Here is a 23,914-nt window from a genome sequence, read left to right as displayed (position 1 = left end):
ACATTGCACCATGTATTTGCGCAATGGGTGTTGCATATTTGCATTTTACTGTACTTTTTGCGCCTGCATATCGTGCGCATTTGCACATGCCAAGAAAAACATGCGGCCATGCTCCTATTCATTGAAATGGGCAATTTGTGTGATTAGTTCTCTATGTGGTCTTTTTCTGCGCAAATTCACAGGAAAATAGACCATGCTGCATATTTTATTGTGCAAATGAAACTGTAAATCAATGGGTTCTATTCACTGAATATTGTGTGAACGAAACGCTGCGCAAATACACCCGTGTTACAGAGGCCTTAACCCCTTAACGCTATATGCCATAAGTTTATGACCGGGTGGTACTAAACACACAACTACTGTTCTGTGGATAGCGCAGGATCAGAAGCAGAGAACTGACCATTCTGCAGTGAGAGCCAGCTGTTACTGACGTTATACCAGTCCCAGGTCTCATTTACCATCTTGTCAGAGGAAGTAGCAGAGCCACAGTGACTACTATCTCAGCTTACCCCCATTGCTTAAACCTCTCCTGGGTCTGGGGCTCTGCAAATGCACAAGTTGGGAGATGTGTTTTGGTCTGGCCAGAATCTACTTTGGCAACCAAACCTGGGGCCACGTTGAGGTCAAGTAAAGCAGAGGATCTTTTATAATAAGGCAAGTGTGATAACCATCTGGTCAGTTTGCTGAGTTGAGGCCAGGGAAGTAATTATAGGGGTTGCAGATATTGCGGTTGCATGCAAGTCCTGGAGCCTTAGGAGTCCCATAGGAACTTTGTTTCACATATGAGGAGACTAGTACTATAAATGAAGCTTTATAGTTAGAAGGTTTTGTTCCAGTTTTTGCACTGGATTCCAACAATTGGGAGCATACCATGTGATATTGTTGTTATTATTATAAAAGTGTTCTTCATCTGGCCTGTCCAGCTGCTGTTTAACAGTGGTTAGGATGGAGGGAGAGCCCCTGTCACTGATAGAACTAGGCCGGAGGGGTGCCTCAGCCTTATGTGATGCAAACATCTCATCACTCTTCAATGGAGCTCAGGCAAGCAAGGGCAAGTGTCTTGTGGATGGTTTTGGAGGGCTGTAGAGAGAGCCCAACTCTCAACAGTCTTGACTATATTTCTAGAAAACACGGCTTTAGGCCCCAGGGCTTGGCGTTCTCATGGCGCTGAAACACTCAGGTCCACGCCACATTTTGCCAAAACAACATTTCTCATTTGAACACAGTTTGTTTTGAAGCACAGTTCGTGAACTACTATAGGTAGTGGATTGTGCAGAGGTCAGGATGATGCAGACATATGCCTTTCTCTACTTCCCCTATTGATTCAAGTTAGAACTCCGGTCCTTGTAGCCCCTGGCAGCAATGGGTAACACTCTACCCACTGCCTTTTATACTGGAGTCTCAAGCTTGCTGAAGCACATCAGTTAACTTTGCTTACCTCACTCTGACTGCGCCACCACAAAATAGCACTGACCTATTGCAGCAAGCAGGAGTTGGCAGACATAGCCCAAGTGGTGCATCAACTCTGGCTTGGTCACGGTGGTTGCTACTCTGCCTAAAATGGTGGCTTGTGTAGTAGGTTGGATTGCATTAGGGATTCTTGGTGAGAGTAACTAGTGTAAGTTCGGTATGACGCCAGTGCCTTTGAATGAAGGTGTCGCAATGATGAAATAAAGAGACTAGTCCAATGCGCGTTAGTATAACCGAATGCACACAGTTTACTTGAACTTGGTGGACTAAGTATAGTGGTTACAGTCATCCATTGATAGGCAGTGAAAACTTCAATTACTTCTTGAACAGAGTAAATTGCATACAGTTACTCTCTAAGACTTCCCTTAAGAATGAGAGGGATTGCCAGACTAGGTGAAGCACTTGCTTTACCAGAAGGTTATCTGTGGAGGAATGGAGGGATTTGTGCAGGCTTGCCTGTAGACACTCTGACTTCTGATCATGCAGGGACAAGTTAAACTCACTGCTGCGGTGCCTGACTTCTCTCCAACTGTCATGGGGTCTGCCTTGGCTTAGATTCCTTCTGTCAGGGTCAAAAAAGACACTGCTCTGGCTGAGTCTTCTGCAGACTTCCTTTCTGGCTGTCCTTGCTCACTAGAACTTAGATAGAACTCCCTAACCCCACCCACGTTCTGTCTATACTCTCCCCACTAACCAATCCTGAGCTAAGGGGAATCCTGCTACCCAATCCCAGTCATAGATAGGAGTGATTGACACAGAAGGTTAGAGTGAATTCTGTATAGTCATGCAGTGTTAGTTAGTGAGGACACCAGATTTTAAGTGGAGCTGAAGTTAGTGATGGACAAAAAGTGCACGGTAAGTGCACGATGGGCACACATTTACAAGCAACGGTTATCGCTCAAAAGATGGCTTCTGAGTGAATTTTGAACAATAATCATTGTGTGTAAAAGGGCCTTAACTTTACATAAGGGCGATTATCACCAGAATTATCACAGGGAACAGCAAATTTAGGCAATAATTGTCCTATGTACACAAGGTCTCCGATAGGGCACTGAGCAAGAAACAGCTCACTTGTCGGAGAGCACCGTGTAAACAAGCAGTCATTCATCTATGAATGACTGTTTACTGTTAATGGAGATGGGTGGGCTTAGACGATTTCCATCCTGCTTCACCTCCATTCACATAAAGACTGTTACTTCTGTATGAAGCACAAGAGATATAGTTGGCTGCCAGGTGTTTATGCGCCTGACAGTTATCCTTTGTAAAAGTACTTTCAGTTAAATCTAAAGTCATTGTTTATTCAGTCTGCTTATCCCTTTGTGATGAATGTCATTGATGCCTCTATATGTAGACCAAAATTTCACTTTGGGAAATAAAACATTATAAAATATATATTTAGAAGGACGAACTTTTAAATTACTATTTTGTATCTGTAGAAAGTACATGTAACATCCACTGATTTTCCCTGTGCTATTGAATTAATAAAATAATGCAGTTTATCAATAAGGTGAGAGATGGTGAGGAAATACTTAGCTAACTTAAATGAATTTAAGTCTTCAGGTCCAGATGAATTACATCCTAGGATACTAAAGGAAGCAGCTGAGGTAATTGCTGAACCACTCGCCATAATCTTTGAAAATTCCTGGAGAACAGGAAACATCCCAGAAGATTGGAAAAGGGCAAATGTTGTCCCTATCTTCAAAAAAGGGATGAAGGTGGATCCAGGAAACTACAGGCCTGTGAGCCTGACTTCTACACTGGGAAGGATCTTGAAACAAATTATTAAACAGCATGCATGCAAGTACTTGGATGTGAATAGGTTAATTAACCAGAGCCAGCATGGATTTGTTAAGGCCCATTTAGACACAAAAATTATCGCTCAAAAATCACTCAAAAGCCATCTTTTGAGCAATAATCATTGTGTCTAACTGCACTGACATTGTGCAGTTTTCGTTAAGCAGTTGCTAATCATTGTCTTTCAGCATGCTGTAAGACAAGGATTAGCCTTATCAGGAATTCACAGCAGGATACAGCTGATACTATTGTTTCAGCTGTATCCCACTCCCTGAACACAGGCAGGGTATTATGAACACAGCTGTCCAGCTGTGTTCATAATACCCCGCTCGGAGCGCACGGCTGTATAACAGCCAGGTGCTCCGAGCAGAGAACAGCTGGATGCAGCAGAAAAGCCAGGCCGCTTGTCTTCTGCAATCCCCGCTCGGAGCACTCGGCTGTATAATAGCCTGGTGCTCTGAGCAGAGAACAGCTGGATGCAGAAGACAAGCGGCCCCGCTTGTCTTCTGCATCCCCCACTCAGAGCGCAAGGTGATCGCTCAACATTTGAGCGATCACCTTGCCCTAAATGCACACAGTGATTATCGCTCAAAAGTTGCTCAAAAGACATCTTTTGAGTGATAATCGTTGTGTCAAGGCAACTGTAAGATGGATTCATAACTGGCTGAGTGATCATACTCAAAGACTGGTTATAAATGGCTGCACATTTAATTGGAAGAATATGTGAAGTGGGGTACCACAAGACTCTGTCCTGAGCACTGATCGTTAAAATAGCAAGTCGATTGGAGCACATTTACTACATTTATATGTTGCAATTATTGAGCTTTTTTTGTATGAACTACTGTTTGTATGATTGCCCTTTACTTGCCTTTTCATACACATTCCATCGTTGGCTGCACATTCCCGGTTTAAACAAAGGTGATGTGCTGCTGCTAAACAATTTTTATCCCTGCCTAAAAGCTGTGATGGATGACAAACACTGTTTTACTGTTTGCTGGTTGATCTCTGGACATGTATACACTGGGCAATGAGCAGGAACTAGTGTTCATATGAACGATTGTTCAGGAGATCATCGCCTTGTGTAAAAGGCTCAAAAGTCTACAGGAATTTTTTTTTTCTTTAACATATTAGCAAAACTTTCTTATGGTAACAACATGGAACTAATGTGGTGTCCAAGCTGGAGGCGCGCCGCTGTAGAGGAGCCCACGGGGATGTTCTTGAGATAGTTGTCACAGGTGGCTCTACGATTTCCCCCTGGCAATGGCGGCAAGGGCCTAGCTTGGTCATGTTGCATGTGCAAAAAATAAAACAAACAAAATTTAGATGGTGGCAAAAATATCTATGGTATTGTCACGTGATGCCAGTACCTCTTTTCAGTAGTTAGTCACTCGTCGGTAAATAACAGAGTCCACACAAAGTTAACTTTCGAAACCAGAGATACACGGTTTCTTATACTCACGATATGCAACCTTTATTTTCTAAAGATACAGCAAGATGTCAGTTTAGATACAACACTTCTTACAGACTTTTTTCCTGACTTGCTTCAACTGCATACACTCTCACACATTCATTTAGGAGGCACTTTCCTTCCCGTTACTAGATGTCCTCAGCCCAAGTTATCCAAAGGGACAATCCCTGGGGGTACTCTCTTGATGCAATGCTCCTCTCACTACTCCTGTCTCTTGCCCTTTGGATCTCTGCTGCCACTCTTTCACGCTATTACCTCTTATTGTAGTCTTGTTGTTTGCATGTCTCACAGAATATGAAATGTACCCACGGCTCTGCGGGGGCAGAGGCATGAATCCGCTTCAGCCTCACACTGACATGTCCTCCTCAACCGATTACATATCTACAACCTCTCTCTCTCTTTTTATCTCCGCCTTTCTCCTACCCCCTCCTCGCAAGACTACACACATCTCCAGGCCACTACACTATCATATATAATAATCTTATACATTTTATGGTGGACACAAACTGGAAGAAATAAAATTCTTCTTAAGGCTACAGTGTTTACATGACTGATTTTTTGCAGATTGCGTATCAAATCTGCATCCCATTACTTTTCCGCAAGTGGATCTCAAATACAATGATTTTGCATTAATTTACTAAATTGAGATTTTGCCACTTTGTAAAAACGTTCCCGTGGAACCTCCGCAGATTGATGAAAAAATGTACATTTTACGAAGTAGGCTTGATTGAGAGCAGTAGCTCTGCACTACCTGTGTGGCTGTAGATGATATGAGACATGACATTATAAATCATACAGACTAAATGCCTCATGATAAAAAACATAGCTTATATTAATTAATACGACACATGGACACTAGATATGGGTGGATAAAAATTGGTCACAGCCATCTTTATTAAAGCTCAGTTAAGTAAATAACGTAAACTCAACTTCAAAACTTTGACTAGTAGATAATCAACTTTAACTAGGTAAAAGTTTAACCATAAGTTCAGACAAAGTATAAACATCAAGTAAATGTCCACTCACAGAGTGAGCAACTTCCCCCTTTCCTAATAAAGCAGAAGATATAAACTAGAGCAGAGATAACAAAAATTGAGGAGGGGAGGGTTCGCAGTCCTGACTGAGTTGGGAGTTTGAAGATGAAAAGTTCCGCATGGAGTGTAGTTACATAAGGGCAGAGTTTCTGAGTGATAAGCGTTCCGTGTAAATGGGGCTTACCCATATACCAGGGTGTTAAGCATTGTGGTCGTGTCATAGTTAATGGAACTGTGTGAATTTACTGGGATTTTCCTGAATAGACCTTACAATAGTTGCACAATAGCATTATGCCAGTGGAAAGGACATTGCTTTTTCCCACATTAAGTGCTCAGACATGCAGTTTATAGATTTTAAAACTCTTTTTTTCTTGTTATATTGTACAATTGGAAAAGTAATAGTATAATTAATTTTATCTTTACGGAAGTGGAAATTGAAAAGAACATGAGTGGTGATAAAAATTATTAATTGAAATAGGTAAAAACATATTTGAATTGGATAGTGAACTCTTTTAGCAGACTTCAGTGGAAACAAAAATTGCTGTTTGTGTTTCTTGTATTTAAAAAGGATTTTTCAATTATGGTAAATGCAACCTTAATACGGTAGATAATGTATATGAAGCTGTGATAAAGAATGCAGTTAATAATTCTGTCAATTGTATAACTAGAAAGCAGAGATGTGGCATTCATCGACATGAGAGAAGAAAACTGGAGTGCAGGTCTTAGGAAAATATATCTATTCATTACATATAGAAAATTAAATAAGTCAAAACATATGTGGAAGCTAGGCATAATCAACATTTCTGTTGCTTACATGGCACCAAAATATTCTGTAGCGTTGTACAAATGGTCACCTTTCAAATAAGTTCCTGCCCCTACTCACAATTTAATTTCCCTCATTCACGATTCAATATTGGATTAATACTTTTTTCTGGATTGTTTAAACCAAAATCATATGTATTTAGTCTTTGTTCGCATTACATATTTCTTCTATGTTTGGCATGTACGCCAGAAAAGCTCCTAACTTATATGTTGCGAGTGTTTATAAATTTCCACTGCCTAACAAAGGCCAAAAAGTGTCCTGTGGGCTTCCGTTTGACCAGCATATGTTAGCACAATGTACAAAAGAGGCATAGAATAGTGAATTATTTAGAAGTGTCAGTTTTGTAGTGCGTTTTGCAGTGATTATGCACAAATGCTCTTCTCTTCCTCAAACCTTTGCTAGCATTGCTGGCATTCCTTTTGTGGGACAGCATACTAGAGAAAGAGACTCCAATCCAAATGGGAAGTAATCTGACTGTGTATGCTCTCCTATATTGGTTAATATGTTGTACAAGACATGTCTTAGTATTTCAGCTTCCTTTTTAATACAAAAAAATAAAGCAAGAAGATTGATTATATGGTGATGGACACCAGCTAACAAGCTGCAAATCTAAGTGCATCTAGTTTCACATAGTAATTAGAGATGAGCAAGCGTACTCGGTAAGGACAGATACTCGAGTGAGTATCGTCCTTACTGAGTACCTGCCTGCTTGCCCGCGAAGATTCGGGTATCGTGGGGGGCGGGGAGAGCGGGAGGGAGATCTCTCTCTCTCCACCCCACCCGCCCGCTCCCTCCTGCTCACTCCCACTACACAGCGCTCACCCCGCCGGCACCTGAATCTTTGCGGGCGAGCAGGCAAGTACTCAGTAAGGACGATACTCGCTCGAGTATCTGTCCTTACCGAGTACGCTCGCTCATCTCTAATAGTGATCATCATAAAGATAAGTTTGCATGCAGCAGATTTGCTGCAAACATCCCTGCAACTGAAATCTATATACCTAAATGAAATATTCTGAATTATGTGCATTGATTACTGTGAGCCCCATTCAAAGGTAAGAAAGAGTTGCAGAAATTTCTGCAAAAAATTTGCCACATGGGAAAATTCCCTAATAGATGTCTTCACTGGAAAACAAGTTATGGTTGAAATCCCTGTTAAAAGTACCCCTGTTCGGCCAGTGATAAACAAATGTATTATGGCCACTTTTATTCATTCTTAATGTCAGTGTCAGACTGGGGTACGTAGGACCCACCAGTGGAATTGATTTTGACAGCCCGCCTTCCATCTATACCACACCAAGGCATGTTCAGTTTTTAATGTTGAATTATCATTGAATTTAATTGAGAATTTGGCAATATTCTGAAATACAGCTTTTCTTCCACATTGCTCAAATATTTAATAAATCAATGTAGCTCAAGTTTACTTTATAGATACGGTACCAAAACCAAGCTAACTACATAGATATAGTAATCGAATTGCGCTCACTGCATAGATATGATATCAGAGTTGAGTTTTCAACATAACCATGGTACCAGAACTAAGCTTACTATATAGTTGATACCAGAACCAAGCTTACAAGATAGATATGAGAACAGAACAAGGTTTATGCTGCAGATTTTGCTCTCCAATTGAAATGGAAGAGATGCCCAGCGCGCTTTCACCCCATTAAAAGAGCAATCATCACTCCCATGTGAAAAAAGCGGGAGCGATAATCGCTGGGATGATTATTTGGCTCTTAAACACCTGACAATCGTCCGATTTAAAAGGACCTTTAGGCTCTTCTTCTTTGGAGAGGAGGAGCCACTTTGAACACCCACTTTTGTAACTTATGAACAGACTGCCATGGCTGCTGTCACTGAAATGCAATGTTAGCAGGTGGGAGGTTTTAGCAGCAATGGGCCCCCTCAAGCTGCAGGTCATTGCCTAAACTTCTTGCATGTCAATGTACGCTACATCGCTAGTGACATAGCCTTTACTGCCTAGCAAGGAATGTCGAATCCTCGGCAGCCTGCTTTAGCGTGCTGCCTATTGCCACGACTGTGCCTGCGTATACTATTCATATACTATATGAACACTAGCGGTGAGAGCCTGTGAGCTAAAGTAGGCTGCCAAAGATTCGGCATTCCCTGCAAGGCAGTGAATGCTATGTCACTAGTGACTGTATACATTCACCTGCAGGAAACAGAATGCTAGGAATATACACTACATAACAGGAAGAAGTGTATCCGGCCGGCTGGATGTGAGGGAACTGGAGGAGCCAGAAGATCAGTGAGAAGAGGATGTGGTAAGAAGACTGCCTGGGGAAGAATAGGTAAGTATAGATTTTTTTTTAATGACAAAACCCCTTTAACCACTTTAACGGACTCCGTAATTGCCAAATGTGACCTTACTGACTATTGGAAGCTTGCAACGTCAAACAACCCTTAGACCAGGGCATGTCCTACTGGACCTGGATGCTGCCAAACGCCATCAGCTACCAACTAATTTCTCAATTTCAAGAAACAGTGGCAGTTATAAACATAATAAAATTAAAACTTGAATGAAATGTGAAAAAATAATAATACCCTGTCCTAATCGCCTTACAAGCAGGAAGAAGTCGTCCAAGTCCTTCCTTTATATTTCCCATTCCTTTTGAATGGCACTTCTGTCTTAAGTTCAAAAATGGCATGAAAAACTTCACAAAAGCCACCTTTTTCCAAGTATGTGTCAAACTAACCTTAAGGTATTTGTAGGAGAAGCTGCCTTTTTTTTGTTTTCCTTTTCTGGTTTATTGTGGATCAACAGAATAAAAGAAAAAAGTTGAATTTGCCCTGAAAGTGCCTAAGTTATAGAATTCTTTTTTTTTTATGACTCTTGGGATTTCATCATTCACAAATTACATGCATTATTCACAAATTTAGAGTATGCTAATGCAATTCCATTAAATAGAAGCAAAGGTATAATTTTACATTCATCATAGGAGTAGCATGCTCAGGCAGCAATGTTCTTTAGTGTATATTTACATTTTATATAAATACATTCATGCCGGGAGTCTTCAAACTGACATAGAATAACAGAACTTCAACATAACCTAGAAAAATTCTTGAAATGCCTCTAAAGGTTACAAAAATGCTTTCCAGCAGAATTTCCTGTGGGTTGCCTGACTGGGATGACTGTCAGCAACCTTATTTGATGATCCTTCAGTTACAGACATGCTCAGCGAACTGATGAACAGTTGAAATCACTGGAGTGAGTTTAGTAGCAATTGACATCTCTTGTGGGCATCATTCAAAGTTTTCTGTAAGTATATGTTAAGGAATAAAGGGATTGGGTATCATGAAATGTTGCAGGCATTTCGAGTGCAGACAAACAATTATACTTATCAGATCACTGGATCTTCCTGTAAATAGTGGAAACTGAAGAAAAGAAAATTCTCATAGCCCGGCTGAAAATATAATACAGTAATATTAATACAAGCTCTTATTTCTTATAGTATTACACATCGATGGAAATTGTTCATTGCCATGGTTGTGATGTAAGGAAGTAATAATGATAATGTGTGCTACATAGACACTGATATCTTATTGCAGAAGGGAAACTGCAATTTAATATTTCCAAATGTAAAAAAATGTATTTGGGAAGAAATCCTCAGACTGAGTATTGTATTGACTGTTGCATGTTGGTAGATTTTGGAGAAGAGGGATTTTGGGGGTTCCGATTTTTCACAGATTCAAAGTGAGTCAACAATATGGTCAGGCAGTAAAGAAAGCAAGTAGGATGTTTGGCTGCATAAGTAGAGGTGTAACCAGTAGAAAGAGGGAGATTGTGATCCTGGTGTATAGAGCTCTGTAAGACTACATCTGGAATACTGTGCTCAGTACTGGAGTCCTCAACTACAGAAAGACATTAAAGACATGAATCAAACAGAATGAGTCCAAAGACAGGCTACAAAAATGGTGGAAGATAGACTCTAACCAACTTTTTACACTAATAACTAAATAAAATATTTTATAGAGGTCCTGACCCTGAGTTACAATATGTATTTGTTTTAGGTATATTCTCTGGCTAGCTTGTGCTACAATTGCTTAAACAGGCAGTATAACTGAGCATATTGTCCATACAGTACTATTAGATGTCACTTTTTCTGACAAATAGTAAAATTACATTTTGATGTAATGAAATGCCAGAAAAAAAAGAAATGCTTTTATATACTTGCATGTATTCAAGTGCAGAATTGTTGGCAACACTTAAGAAAGTAGGTAAAAACAGTGCTAAGAAATAAACATTGCATACACTGAGATATATATATATATATATATATATATATATATATATATATATATATATATATATATATATATATTATATTAGAGATGAGCGAGCAACCAAATGCTCGGGTCCGCGTTACTTGAGTTGAGCTTTTCGTAAAATTTGAGAGCTCTATTCGAGTAACGAACCCCATTGACTTCAGTGGGAGACTCAGACATTTTTGTATGTCGCCCGCCGGTTGCCGAACTTTTTTTTTTTGCCTCTGTACAAATTTTTTTTTTCATGTGCAAATGCTTCATGAGTCATCCTTAAGTTTAATGCTGCTCATTCCATAGCATTATGGGAAATATCATTGACTAAAAATATTTCAATGTTGAAAAAAAATTATATTAAAGATATTTTGTACTCCTTTAAAAAAAAAAAAATAAAACTTTTTACAACCAAAAATGTAATAAAAAAAATAGCCGTGCATGCTTTTGGAATTTAAAGCAAAAAAAAAAATTACATAGGTAAAATGGGGACTGCACTCACAGGGCACTTAAGGCTCTGTACTTTTTTCTGAGTGGAACAGCCCAGTTTGTTGGCCATGATAGACCTCAGAATGTGCCCATCCATTAATAAGTCCCAGGGTACTGGGGTCAAACTATCATCAGCTGGGATGGCTGGTCATAGCTGTAGACTTGTAATATGACCTCTGATGTGGAGGAATGGGCATCAGTGGTGGCTTCTTGGTGGTGATGTTCATGCAAATATCACCACCTTTCTGGTACCTCCAGGCATTCCTGGGGATCCTTCAGAGGCGGTCAGGCTTCCAAAACGTTAAAATTACTGATTAAGTTGCAAAAATGCAGTCCTCTGACAGCTGTCACAAGTAATTGGCATTTGTTCGTCCAAATATGCCTGCCAAGATAGATCAAAATAGGACGTGCTATGGTTTCTTTTTTTACATGCACCATCGATGTGTGAAATAAATCACGTGTGTGAATAGCTCAATTTACTTTAATGGGTCCATGTGCCATCCATGTTCAGCCAATTACAAACACTGACAGCATACACATTGTAAATGTGCCTGTATGGATGAACCCTTAGGCCCCCTTCACACGGCTGTATTTGCGCAGAGAATAGAACCCATTGATTTCAATGGGTTGGTTCATATGTGCATATTTTTCTGCATATTTCAGTCGTGCAAAAAAACCCCCCATAGCATGCTTTATTTTCTTGCACCCAAAGTCCCCACAGAAGTCAATGGGGATGCACAAAAGTGTGTGCAACACGCTAGGAGATGAATGAAACTCTGCAAAATTTTGTAGCAAAAAAAGAAGGGGGGGGGGGGACTCATCAGACTAATCAGCCGTCTTTATTTTCCATGTGCAAATAAACATGCCTTATGGGCACAAAAAATACAGTAAAGTATGCTATAAAAAAGCATAGCTTACTCCGCAAATATGAAGCACTCGTGTGAAGGGGCCTTAATGTATCAGTTGTAAATCAGACATCATTCCTACAAGTGTGTTCTTTTATCCTAAGAATAATGCATTCTGCCAAATAATATAGAAGATCGTTTCCACTAATTGCCACAATGAAAAAATTGCTTGCCTGCCAGAAAGGTGCATTTGAAAAATTCATAACTGCGTGCTGTAGTTGTCTTGGATGAACCAATTTCCATATTTAGCCTGATTGCTCTGGCTTTAACTGTATTCTCTTTGAAAGTCTTTATTATGATGTGCTCACAAAGTAGCACCTATTATACCTCTAGTTTTGCAAGTGCTAGATAAAGGACAAATATGGTTATTACAATTGACTGCTCAGGATAGTGTAAAAGCAAGAACAGAGAAGTCTAAAGGTTCCATTATACAGGATGACTGTGGCTCGGTAGCCGTTTCATAGACTATTGCTTCTGTGCTTTCACACAGGATCGATAGTCCTTCGGAGAATGGCCCCTGCCTCCATTCACTGCAAATAGGCAGTTGTTCACAAATGAATGAGATAGGGATGGATCAAGCGATTCCGAGCAAAAACACAACATGCCTGAAATCTGAAGTGGATGACGTAGGTCCCAAGCCTTTTATCAAGATGCGATTCCCAAGAAGGACCAATAAGCTGCCAGCACAAACAGACATGAGGAAACATCTGCAACTTGAACATGCATATCACTGCTAACCTCTGGATGACTTGGTGAGTACATAGAAAAGACAAAGGCATTAAGGCAACAACATCATCAAATACAATTGTGTGAGTCTATGTTCCCATGTCATGCATAGACTATTCGCTGCTGTGTTTGGTTCAAAGGTTTCTTGAACAAGGCAACCACTCCTTCATGAAACTGGTATTTCACGTCTGGGATCTTTTTATTTTCCATCACATGAACAAATGATAGGAGACAATTATGATTTTCATTATGACATACAAGCAACTCTCTCCCCACCAGTTACTGGAATTTAAGATCAGATTAAGTCCTCAATTATATAACTGATATCCTAATAGATAAAACTAAAGTTTAACACCATGTTAGTAGAGAAAAGTGTGATTGTTCCCAGCAAGAGAAACCAAGTAATCTTGTAGATATGATACCTTTCAATGGCTATCAAAAAGACATGATGTTATAGTGAGCTTTCGAGCCTACTCAGTGTTCTTCCTCAGGCATAATGGACATTTTTGTACCCTGAGTAGGTTTGAAAGCTCGCTATAATATCATGTATTTTTGTTAGCTATTAAAAGGTATCATATCTACAAGATGACTTGGTTTCTCTTACTGAGAATCATCACATCGTGTCCTATTAGAAGCATATTTGTCCTCCAGTCTCAAACAAACCATCACTTATGAAAGACATGAGGGCATCCTGTTCCATCTGATTTTTCCAAACATGCCTATTTATCCACCCTTGTGATTGCAGCTGTAACTTGCTAAGCTTGAGGCTTGGCAATCGATATGTGATCCATTGTCTGGCTTGCTGGACCTGGTTCCCAATGTTCAGACTGAAGAAGGGCTGCAGCAGTTTTAGGTAGGGGCAAGGAAGTGATGCATCACCATACTTTTGTACAGGCTTTTATCTACACCAAGCTTCAGTAGCTGGGATACTGCTGCCTTAGGCTGGCTCCACACGGGTGAGAAAATCGCACAATTTTCGCCTGCTGTAGTAGTCAGTAAAAAATCAGAATACAAAACCGATTATTTACAATGGCTTCATTTCCTTCTGCGATGTTTTCACTGATGCGATGTTGAGGGGATAAAGAAAATCGCAGCATGCTCTATCTTTTTGTGATGTGCGATTTTTTTTATCTCCCATGTATTCCTATGGAGGCTTCTTTTTATTGCATCTCAATGCTACAAACGCGCGTTGCGACATGATTTTAACACTACAAAGTCCCATTGACTTATGTGATAAAAAATCGTGCAAATTTGTCGTGCGATTTGATCGTGGGCAGCAGTGATGCAATGCGAGATTATTCTTAAAAAAAAGCATCACTGATGCTCACAAATCGCAGTGAGTAAAGATGCGATTTTCTCGTGGCAAAATCGCGATCGCCCGTGTGGAGCCAGCCTTAAGTGTCCTGAGAGCAATCAATACTTCTCTCTGAAGTATCTTCCACTCTGTCCATTGAGCAACTCCCCGACTCTGATTAACGGTTGTAAGGATTCGAGTTGTGGAGCAGTTCAATGAACAGCAGAGTTAGTGGTCCCCTGGCGATTAAATGGGTTGTACCAAAGTTAATTTTATCACTGTAGATGAGCGAGTATACTCGCTAAAGGCAATTGCTCGAGCGAGCATTGCCTTTAGCGAGTATCTCCCCCGCTCGAGACAGAAGGTTCAGGTGCCGGCAGCGGGTAGGGAGCTGCGGGGGAGAGCGGGGCAGAACGAAGGGGAGATCTCTCTTTCCCTCTCTCCCCCCCCCCCCACTCCCTCCTGCTGACAGACGCTACTCACCGCTCCCCCGCGCCGGCACCCGAACCTTCTGTCTCGAGCGGGGGAGATACTCGCTAAAGGCAATGCTCGCTCGAGCAATTGCCTTTAGCGAGTATACTCGCTCATCTCTATTTATCACCTATCAAAAAAGACTATTGCTTTCTAATAAAACATGTAATAATAATTAGTAATCTATTGCTTACCAATTTTCTGTTTGCACTGGACTCAAAGTCCTCAAAATTAGACACAAGTGGATTGAAAACTTCTAGCTAAAGCCATCTAGTTAGTGACAAATCAGAGTGGAACTGGTCAGTCTGTGAAGTTCCTTTTACAATGTATATGTAAAGATCTGACATGATTTCCCTCTGTTATGACTAATAACTTAATATTCTATAAAAAAAAATAGTTATAAAAGTTACTGGAACACAAGGTCAGAAAAGAAGTCAAAATATATCTTGCTAACAAGTTGAACTTTCACTAATAAGCTAATTCAAGATTGAGCTTTATTTCACATAATGACTCATTCTGTGGCTGAGAAAAAAATAGTCTGACCATGATTAGTTACCGTTTTAGTAAATGTACAGCTTATGTTCTGGATGCCCTGAGATGATGTTCATGTAACTTCATTTGTCCTTTATTAATACATTGGCCTTTTTATTTTCAATGCTTTGTTTCCATAAATATATAAAATATGTTGCCCAACATCTAACTACATGGACATGCTCCTGAAAAGATGAAGTCATGTCTTCAGCATCTTTTGACACAGTTTTTTAGGGCAGGTTGTAGCTCCTGACAAGTTGGACAACATTTTTGTAAGGGCCTGCCACAGTATGTTTAAGCCTCTTTCCCCGAATTGTGTCTGGCTCACCAAAAATGACAGCATTCCATTAAGGGTTTTGTTTTGCTGCGTTTGTCAGTGAGGCAACTGGAATTCTAAGAAGGAAGCCTGAATGTAATGTGAACTGCCCCTGAGAAGGATCTGCCAAAAATAAGCTGATCATTGGGTGTTCCCACAGTTAGCTGTAGTCTGTGGGGAAACATGGCAGGAAATGTTCAGTTCCTCTACATAGGAAAAATGACTGTCAAGTTTGTCCAGTCCTGTAGAGAATACCTAACAACTGTGGAAATAGGGAACTTGGACAGGCTACATGATATAAAAATCCAGAAGTCTAAGTTGTCTAAGACAAGGGATCTGAAAGAGGTGAAAAGGCCTAGGATCTTTTCCCAATCTGCTTCAACTGGCCTTGCCCTTCAAGCACCAGCCCCAAGAAGGTACTGCAACCGGCCCACCGAACAATTCCTGGGCTATGCTTACACATTGTGCACCACTAGTGCACGATAACTCTACCATTTCACTGCTTGTGTGTTACGTGTGCTGCTGAGACATGTTGTACTACTGTGCTTCCAGCAGCACAGCACTCTCAGGGTTAATGATTGAGCTGGCTGAGCGTGGTTCTTCCTGCTAGCCAATCTCCTGGGTCTGTGCTCACATATAAACCCAGCTCCTGGTCTGTCTCTGTCTGGTGTTCAGGGTAAGCAGTCATGAATCCTTGAAGTTTGCTGTGTGATCTGTGTCTTGCTGGTTCATGTCCGTTTGTTCGTTTATATACTGTCAGTTTTGTGTTAGCTTGCTGTGTGACCTGCGATCTGTGTCTTGTCCTGTTGCAGCATGCTGTGTGAACTGTGTCCGGTTCTGCTGGACTCCTGGTTAGTGTAGGGGCTAGCAGGAAGAGCCACACCTAGCCAGCTCAATCATGAACCCTGAGAGTGCTGTGCTGCAGGAAGCACAGTAGTACAACATGTCTCAGCAGCACACGTAACATTGTGTATTTATGTACTATCTTTTTTACATTTCCTTTTGATAGAACATTATCAAATTAAGGAGAGAGAAATATAAAAATGGAAAACCAAAAATCCAAATGGATTTGATTAAAAAGTATTGGAGGATCCTTGAACTGAACAACAAGTAATATCAATTATATCTAATCATGCCTTACAATCAACTTAGGGCGTATGTGTGTTTGGGTCACATAAATACGCTGCATATTTACATGACCAAATATCACAATTCCTTTCATGTTTCGCCCATTTCTGCAGGTTTTTCTGTGTGAAAATAAGCTGCAGATTTACATGTGCAAAAAATATTCAGAGCGCAGAAGGGCCCAGTGGTTGGCGGAGGAAATATACAAAGAATTTGCAGGTGTCCTGCGTATTTACTGCGCATTTGTGCTGGCCCATTCAATTTAATACCCTTTTTCGGTGCATAATATGCACCAAAATAAGACATGCTGCATTTTCCATACAACCGAACATCATGGGAAAAATACGCGCATGTGAATGAGCCTATGAAAATCAATGGGTTCTATCCAGTGCGCTAATATGCTCATGTGAACAAGCCCTTAGTTATTCCATGTGAAGCCATACTATCATCCGAATAATCACTTGAAAGAGCAAATTCAAATGACAGTCGTTCTGTGTAAACAGGGCCACCATCAAGGTGGCGAGTGATCATTCGCTCACTAGCCACTAGTCGTTTTGTTTGAACTCACCTAAAAGAATAGTTGCTAGTTTAGCAAAAGTCTTGCAGTGCAAAGTCACAGTTGTTCGTATTTGAACGAGTTGTGAATAAATTTGCATGGCGCAATCCATATTGGCACTGACTTTTACATATTAGTGTAGGGACTCACAAGAAAATGAGGACTCATGACGCGCTTTTAGGTTTCCGTATTTTGGCCAAAATATTAACAAACTCCTTGTATCTATCAGTGTTTATCAATATATTTGCTATTTGGCAGTTTGCCTTATATGTTGGGGGTGCCTGGAGCGTCCATGCCAATGTGGTTCACCTTTGTGTTATAGGGCAGCCCACTGATATAACAATGGCGTAACTAATAGGCTGTGAGCCTGTATGGTGCACCACACCTATCTACTGGCCTGACTCCTTTTGTACCTTGTATCCATGCGCATTTCGGGGGGTGGGCAGCGCTTCTCCCCTTTAAGGATGTGTGTGAGTGGCTTTTTGTCAGTTGTTTGCACCTTTGCAATGATCCTCCATATTGCACTTTGGATGTTTGCATGTTTGTTTTTATTCATTCTATCAGTTTCAGCATGCGGTTTGGCTTATTGTGCTGGGGGATCCCAGGGTGTATACTGCCATATATAGATTGCTCTTTGTCATGCTTCAGACTGCGTTATCCTGATCTGTGGGCTGTGGATGTGCATTGAGTGGTACATGTTTGGCCTGGCACCCTTATATTCTTTACCTATATGCAGGTGCAGCATTGAGTAGCCGCTCCCCTTTCTTAGGTTAGTCATGTGATCGGTTGTTCATTATTACCTTGCACCTACTTCTAGCTCCTCCATCCCACATATGGGCTTTCTACTTTTACTGGGAGGTTGTATATCCTGCCTTCCTATCTGTATCCTACTACTAATTTTTGTAAGTGAATTCGGACATATTTTTCCGTGATTTTGTAATTTTCTCCCTTTTCCTGTGATTTTTGTGAATTGCTTTCCAATAACTGTTTGCACATTTCAGCGACTTTTCTGAGCAAGCATCTGAATGACAATTCCTTAGTGTAAAGGTGTTTAACTCTTTCACTACCAATGATGTATATAATATGTCATGACTTTAGACATTAGCACCAGCTACAACATTATGGTTGCAGCTTAGATCTTTGTATCATATTAAAGAACTAGTACAATATGTGTTCTAGCACAATGACTGCAACCTATATATAAATGTCCACGCTTGGGAGTCACTTTTGCAGCCTTGCAGCTCGCTGTTCTTCACTTCTGTTGACTCTTTGTCTCATTCTCTCTGTTTGTTCAGCTCGGCGCTCCTCTTTGCTGTTATATATTCAAGGATGTATCATGATTTCACAAGACTTAAGATTGGAATTTGTTAAATGAAGATTTTGCTACTTCGTAAAAGTCATTGTGGAACCTCAGCAGATGACTGATGAAAAACGTTTAACTCTTACAATGTAGGCTCATATGTTTGTATGAGAGAGGTAGCTTTGCACTGCTTGTGTGGATGTAGCTGATATAGGGTATGAAATCTGTTGTACAGGTTGGGCCATGGAAAACTAGCCCTGCACCGCACTCTTGTGAAAGCAGTCTAAAAGAAAATCTTTGTTACTTGTAGCAACCAATCACAGCACAGCTTTCATTTAGTAGGGATACATAATATATACATCTTAGCCTGATGTGGTGTGGTTTGTTATCAAAACAACTCTGCCCTCATGTGGATGCATTATGTAACTGCATGCTATGCCTCATGCTCCCTCATCATCACCATAGCATCTACAGTGTGGGTCATGGAAAAGTAGCCCAGTACCACAATCTTATAAAAGCTGTCTGCAAGAGAATTTGTGGCTGAGATTGTCGAACAGCTTTCGATGTTTAGCAGAGACAAAGGTACGAGTAGCACAATGACATGATAGAGAGAGAGAAAAGAAAGAAGCTGTAAGTGCAGGCTAGGAGAAAAGTTACCTCCGCCATCTGAAAGATTTTACATGGAAACCCTAACAGCTGCAAGGCGTCTGCAGATAGACTTTCAGAAGTACATTAGAAATATTTGGTACTCCGTTGCCCGGACCATCATCTTATCAGGCTGTACTGGAAGTCAATAAAAGCAAACTTTGTTAAAGATTTGGTCTTCTGTTATCGGGTGACCTACTCCTTGACACCCAATTCATAGGAGTTGTAATCAATGGAGATATGTGACATCCAATACCCCTAACCACTCCAAAATAGGTCAACCAATGTCTTCAATTGAAAGGGGGCCTTACCACAGTATGTATGTGAACAGAGCCTAAAGGCCCTTTTACATGGAAAAATAAATGTTCAGTTAATCGCTGTATTGTGTGAAACTAAACGATAATCATTCAGTGTAAATGTTGCCAGCGATTGAAGAAGTAACAATAATTTATTTGTTCATCGTCGATGCTCAGTTAAGGCAGGCAAAAAAATCAAGCGATGAGAAGCATATGCAAACAGGTAGTCATTCATCTAGAAATGACTGCCTGTTTACTCTGAATGGAAAGAGGCGGCTGGAAGAGATCACCAGGAGCTCCAACTCCATTTAGTGAACATTGCGCTCCTCTGCCACAGCTGTGACAGCTGTGCCAGAGGATTTCTTCATCTCTGCATGGAGTCCCATTGTCACTGGAGCGCGGAGATCAATAAATTCTCTGCCACAGCTGTCACAGCTGTAGCAGAGCAGTGTGATGTTCTCTGTATGTCAATGGGGCCGCCACTGCTGCCAGGGGTTTCACATCCAAGGAATCCCCTGCTGCAGCTGTCACAGCCGCACCTGGGGATAGTGGGGAGCACACTTTATGTGCGCATAAACACAGCCAAGTGCGTTATTTTTCAGAGGAATGCCCGCTTCGGTCATGTGAATTCGCATTCTGCGCATAAAAATTTGCACGTTAAAACGCCCATCTGACTGAGGCCTTACAGGGCAGCACTACCCACATATTTACCATTTCCTGAGAATCAAGTCAGAATTGTATGCAGGAAATATTAATAAAATTGAGCTACAGTTTAGGAAAAACAAATCTGACATTTTTTCAGCAATATGCACAGCAATCAAAAATTAATTTATTATGCATAGTAGTCTCCTGGACTTAAATATAAAACTTCAAAAGAAACAGCTCTGCAAGTGATAATTGGTTAGGAATAAAGGGGAAGCTAAATGTATTATATACTTATTGCACCTTCCTTTTTATCATCAGCAAAGTCAAAATCACAAGCAGCGTAGGGTCCAAGGACAAACTATTGTTGGTTCAAGTTACGTCAAATCCAGCATTCAAAGGGAACATGAAACAAGACAGGTTAACTCTGAAAATTACATGGAAAGTGCTAAGGATCAGGACATAGACAGAGGAGCAAGAGAATCACATAATCAAAGGTATTACTTACAGCCGTACTGGTATACAGTATGCTCTGACCGGGTGTTAGTTGAAACACAATTTCGGGTACTGACTGCATAATTTGGAGAAAACACGTAAACTTTAGCCTTTAGCGTCAGCAAAGGGGATCCCAAGCTAATACTTTTACTATATATATATATATATGTTATAACTTTTTTTACAACCTCATAGTCCTGTATCCTAATTTGATAAACTTTTACCTAAAGCTGAGAATTTAATTGTTAGTTCGATATTTTTTTCAGAAACGGTCACCCCGAAGTCATATCATTGGATGTATGGATATATCCCAATAATATTTTCAGGGTGATCTTTTCTGAAAAAAAAAAAATCAAACTAACAATTAAATTATTTGTTTTAGGTAAAAGTTTATCAAATTAGGATACAGGAATATGAGGTTGCAAAAAAATAATATATATAAAGAAAAAAAAATATTGCAAGTAGGAATGCTTTAAAAAATAGAAGTCTGAATACTTTTTTGGTTAATAATTAACAAAATGCTAAGTGAATGAACAAAAAAGATATGTAAATCTTTGCCTTTGCCTTAGCCCATCAGCAACACAGGACATTCAGAGTTTGTATGGAGGGGAAATGGGAGCCAAGCCCACACTATAAAATATAGGTGTCGGCTGTTTTTTACTGTACTTTGAGGGCTCAGTCACACGGGCACATCCGGGCACCGATGCACCCGTGCTACTTCAGGATAAGACGGACGCACTGCAGGTGCAGACGACTCTCCGCACTGCCAGAAGAAAGAAAGGCTATGGAGCCGGTCATGTGTTCTTTCTTCCGTCGGTGCGGAGAGTCATCCGCACCTGCAGTGTGGCCGTCTTCTTCGTGCAGTAACACGGGCGCCGGTGTGACTGAGCCCTAACGCTGATTGCGGCTGTTAATCCTTTTAACTTCAGACAGTGGAATTTAAATGCCCCGATCAGAATTCAAGGGTCTTGAATGGCCCCCCCACGATAGGATCTTGTTTCTTGCGGGGCAAATTGTATTTTTCAATGGTACTATTTAGTAGGTCGGCTGACCTACTTAAAAAAAAAAAAATAATCTTTTGAAAAATACAACTATTTTCTGTTGCCATCTTCTGAAAGCCGGAACTTTTTTATTTTCTCCTTCACATGGTTGTATGAAGGCTCCTTTTTTGCAGGACGTAGTGTTGTTTCTATTGGTAGCATGTTGGAGTACATATGACTCACTTTTGATCACTCTTTATTAAATGTTTTCTTGGATACCAAAAAAAGGGGAAATTCCGATGTGTATTTTTTCTGACGACATTTACCAGGATAAATAATGCAATACTTTCATAGATTGGACTTTAACAGATGCAGCAATACCAAATATGTTTGTTTGTTTTTCTGATTTTTTTTCAATTATAAATATGAAAAAAAGGTTTTTTCAAACTTTTATTATTATCTTTTTTACAATTCTTACAATTGTTTTCAGTTCCCATAGGAACTTGTGATCCTTTGATTGATCATTGAGTATACCAATCAATCAATGGAGTCAATCATACAAAAATTAATCTGCATCATACTTTCCATACCTCCCTAAAATTTTTACATAGTACTGTTTATACCGTATTTTTCGCTCTATAAGACGCACCAGATAATAAGACACACCTAGGTTTTACATAGGGAAAAATATTTTCAACTCCCATAGACCAAGCAGTGAGGGGGGATATTACAGGAGCAATAAAGAGCAGTAGTGCTGCCTCAGAATGAAGTATATACCACTCGTCAACCTGCCATTCAGGATCCAGGGGCAGCTGAGTGTAAATGTAATGGTGGTCTTATTACTAGTCATCCAGATTTCCAGGAGCCCTGAATGTCATGTTTGACTAGTTATAGCAATGCATGTGGTATAAATCCTTTCATAACTCTGCAGTTGGCATTCTGGATCCTGGAAGAGCTGAATGACAATGTAATGATGATTCCATTAGTAGTCACCCAACTTTTCAGGAACCCTGCATGGCATGTCTCATTATGGTGATGTGTGGTGTATACATTTGTGCACAACTAGGCACAAATGTGTACTCCATACGGGCAGCTCTCTCTCCCCCCCCCCCTGCTATGTATCCGGCAGATGTGAGAACCATCTGTATACCTACTGCAAATTGATGAGGCAGAGGGGGGAGCAACAGTTCCCTCTCACTAATCAGCTGTTTATATGGGTGCTAGGCGCTGCTATGGAGCTGATTTGTGATCTATATTACACTGTGGACTCCATAGCAGGAGCCACATGCCCGCCCATACAACAGCTGATTACTGAGACCACTGCTGCTCCCCTGCCTCCAGCAATCAGCTTTTGCAAGGCCACTCTGCTCTCCTGCTGTGTATGCAAATGGCCGGCATCTCTGTTAGAAGAATTTGCAATCCTTTTCAGCTGCCAGCCGGGTCTGATTTCACTACATTCGCTCTATAGGATGCACTGACCTTTTCTCCCCACTTTGAAGGGAAAAAGTGCATCTTATAGAGCAAAATATACAGTATAGATGCAAATGAGACTGATGAGAAATTACAACATTACCTTACAATTACTGTTTGCTGATACAATAAAACACTGAAGGTCAAATTATCTAAAACATTTTCTATTGCTATATGTTGTAAAGCAAGTCACCAGCAGCACAAGAAAAATCCCTTAAGGGCAGGATTCAGTCAATGATGTACCAGCCACTGGGATCCAGACCACGTCCCTCGCAACAAGTAGAATGAAGATAAAGTGGCAGCATTAATTGGTGCAGAATTTAGCTTGTTTTTATTCTCCCATACAAATAAAAGTAGCAACGTTTGGACCTACTGCTAGGACTTTGTCAAGCTTCTGTATACGTGTGTATCTAGGTAAAGAATTGGCTCAGAGAAAGAAAGCAGAGGGTGGTGATAAATGGTTCATACTCTGATTGGGCCACCGTTGCTAGCGGGGTGCCACAAGGTTCAGTATTAGGCCCCATTCTGTTCAATATATTTATCAACGACCTGATAGAGGGGCTGCGCAGCAAAATATCAATATTTGCAGATGAAACAAAATTATAGAATATAATCAATGCAACGGAAGACAAGATACGGCTACAAACGGACCTAGATAAGCTGGGGGCTTGGGCAGAAAAATGGCAAATGAAGTTCAATGTTGAAAAATGTAAGGTTATGTGCATGGGCAGGAGAAACGGAAGACCTGGGGGTACTAGTGGATTGTAGACTAAACTGGAGTAACCAATTGCAGTCAGCTACTGCAAAAG

The sequence above is a fragment of the Eleutherodactylus coqui genome, chromosome 7 (genome assembly GCF_035609145.1).
Source record: "Eleutherodactylus coqui strain aEleCoq1 chromosome 7, aEleCoq1.hap1, whole genome shotgun sequence".
NCBI classification, from domain to species: Eukaryota; Metazoa; Chordata; class Amphibia; order Anura; family Eleutherodactylidae; genus Eleutherodactylus; species Eleutherodactylus coqui.
This window is presented reverse-complemented; position numbering follows the sequence as displayed.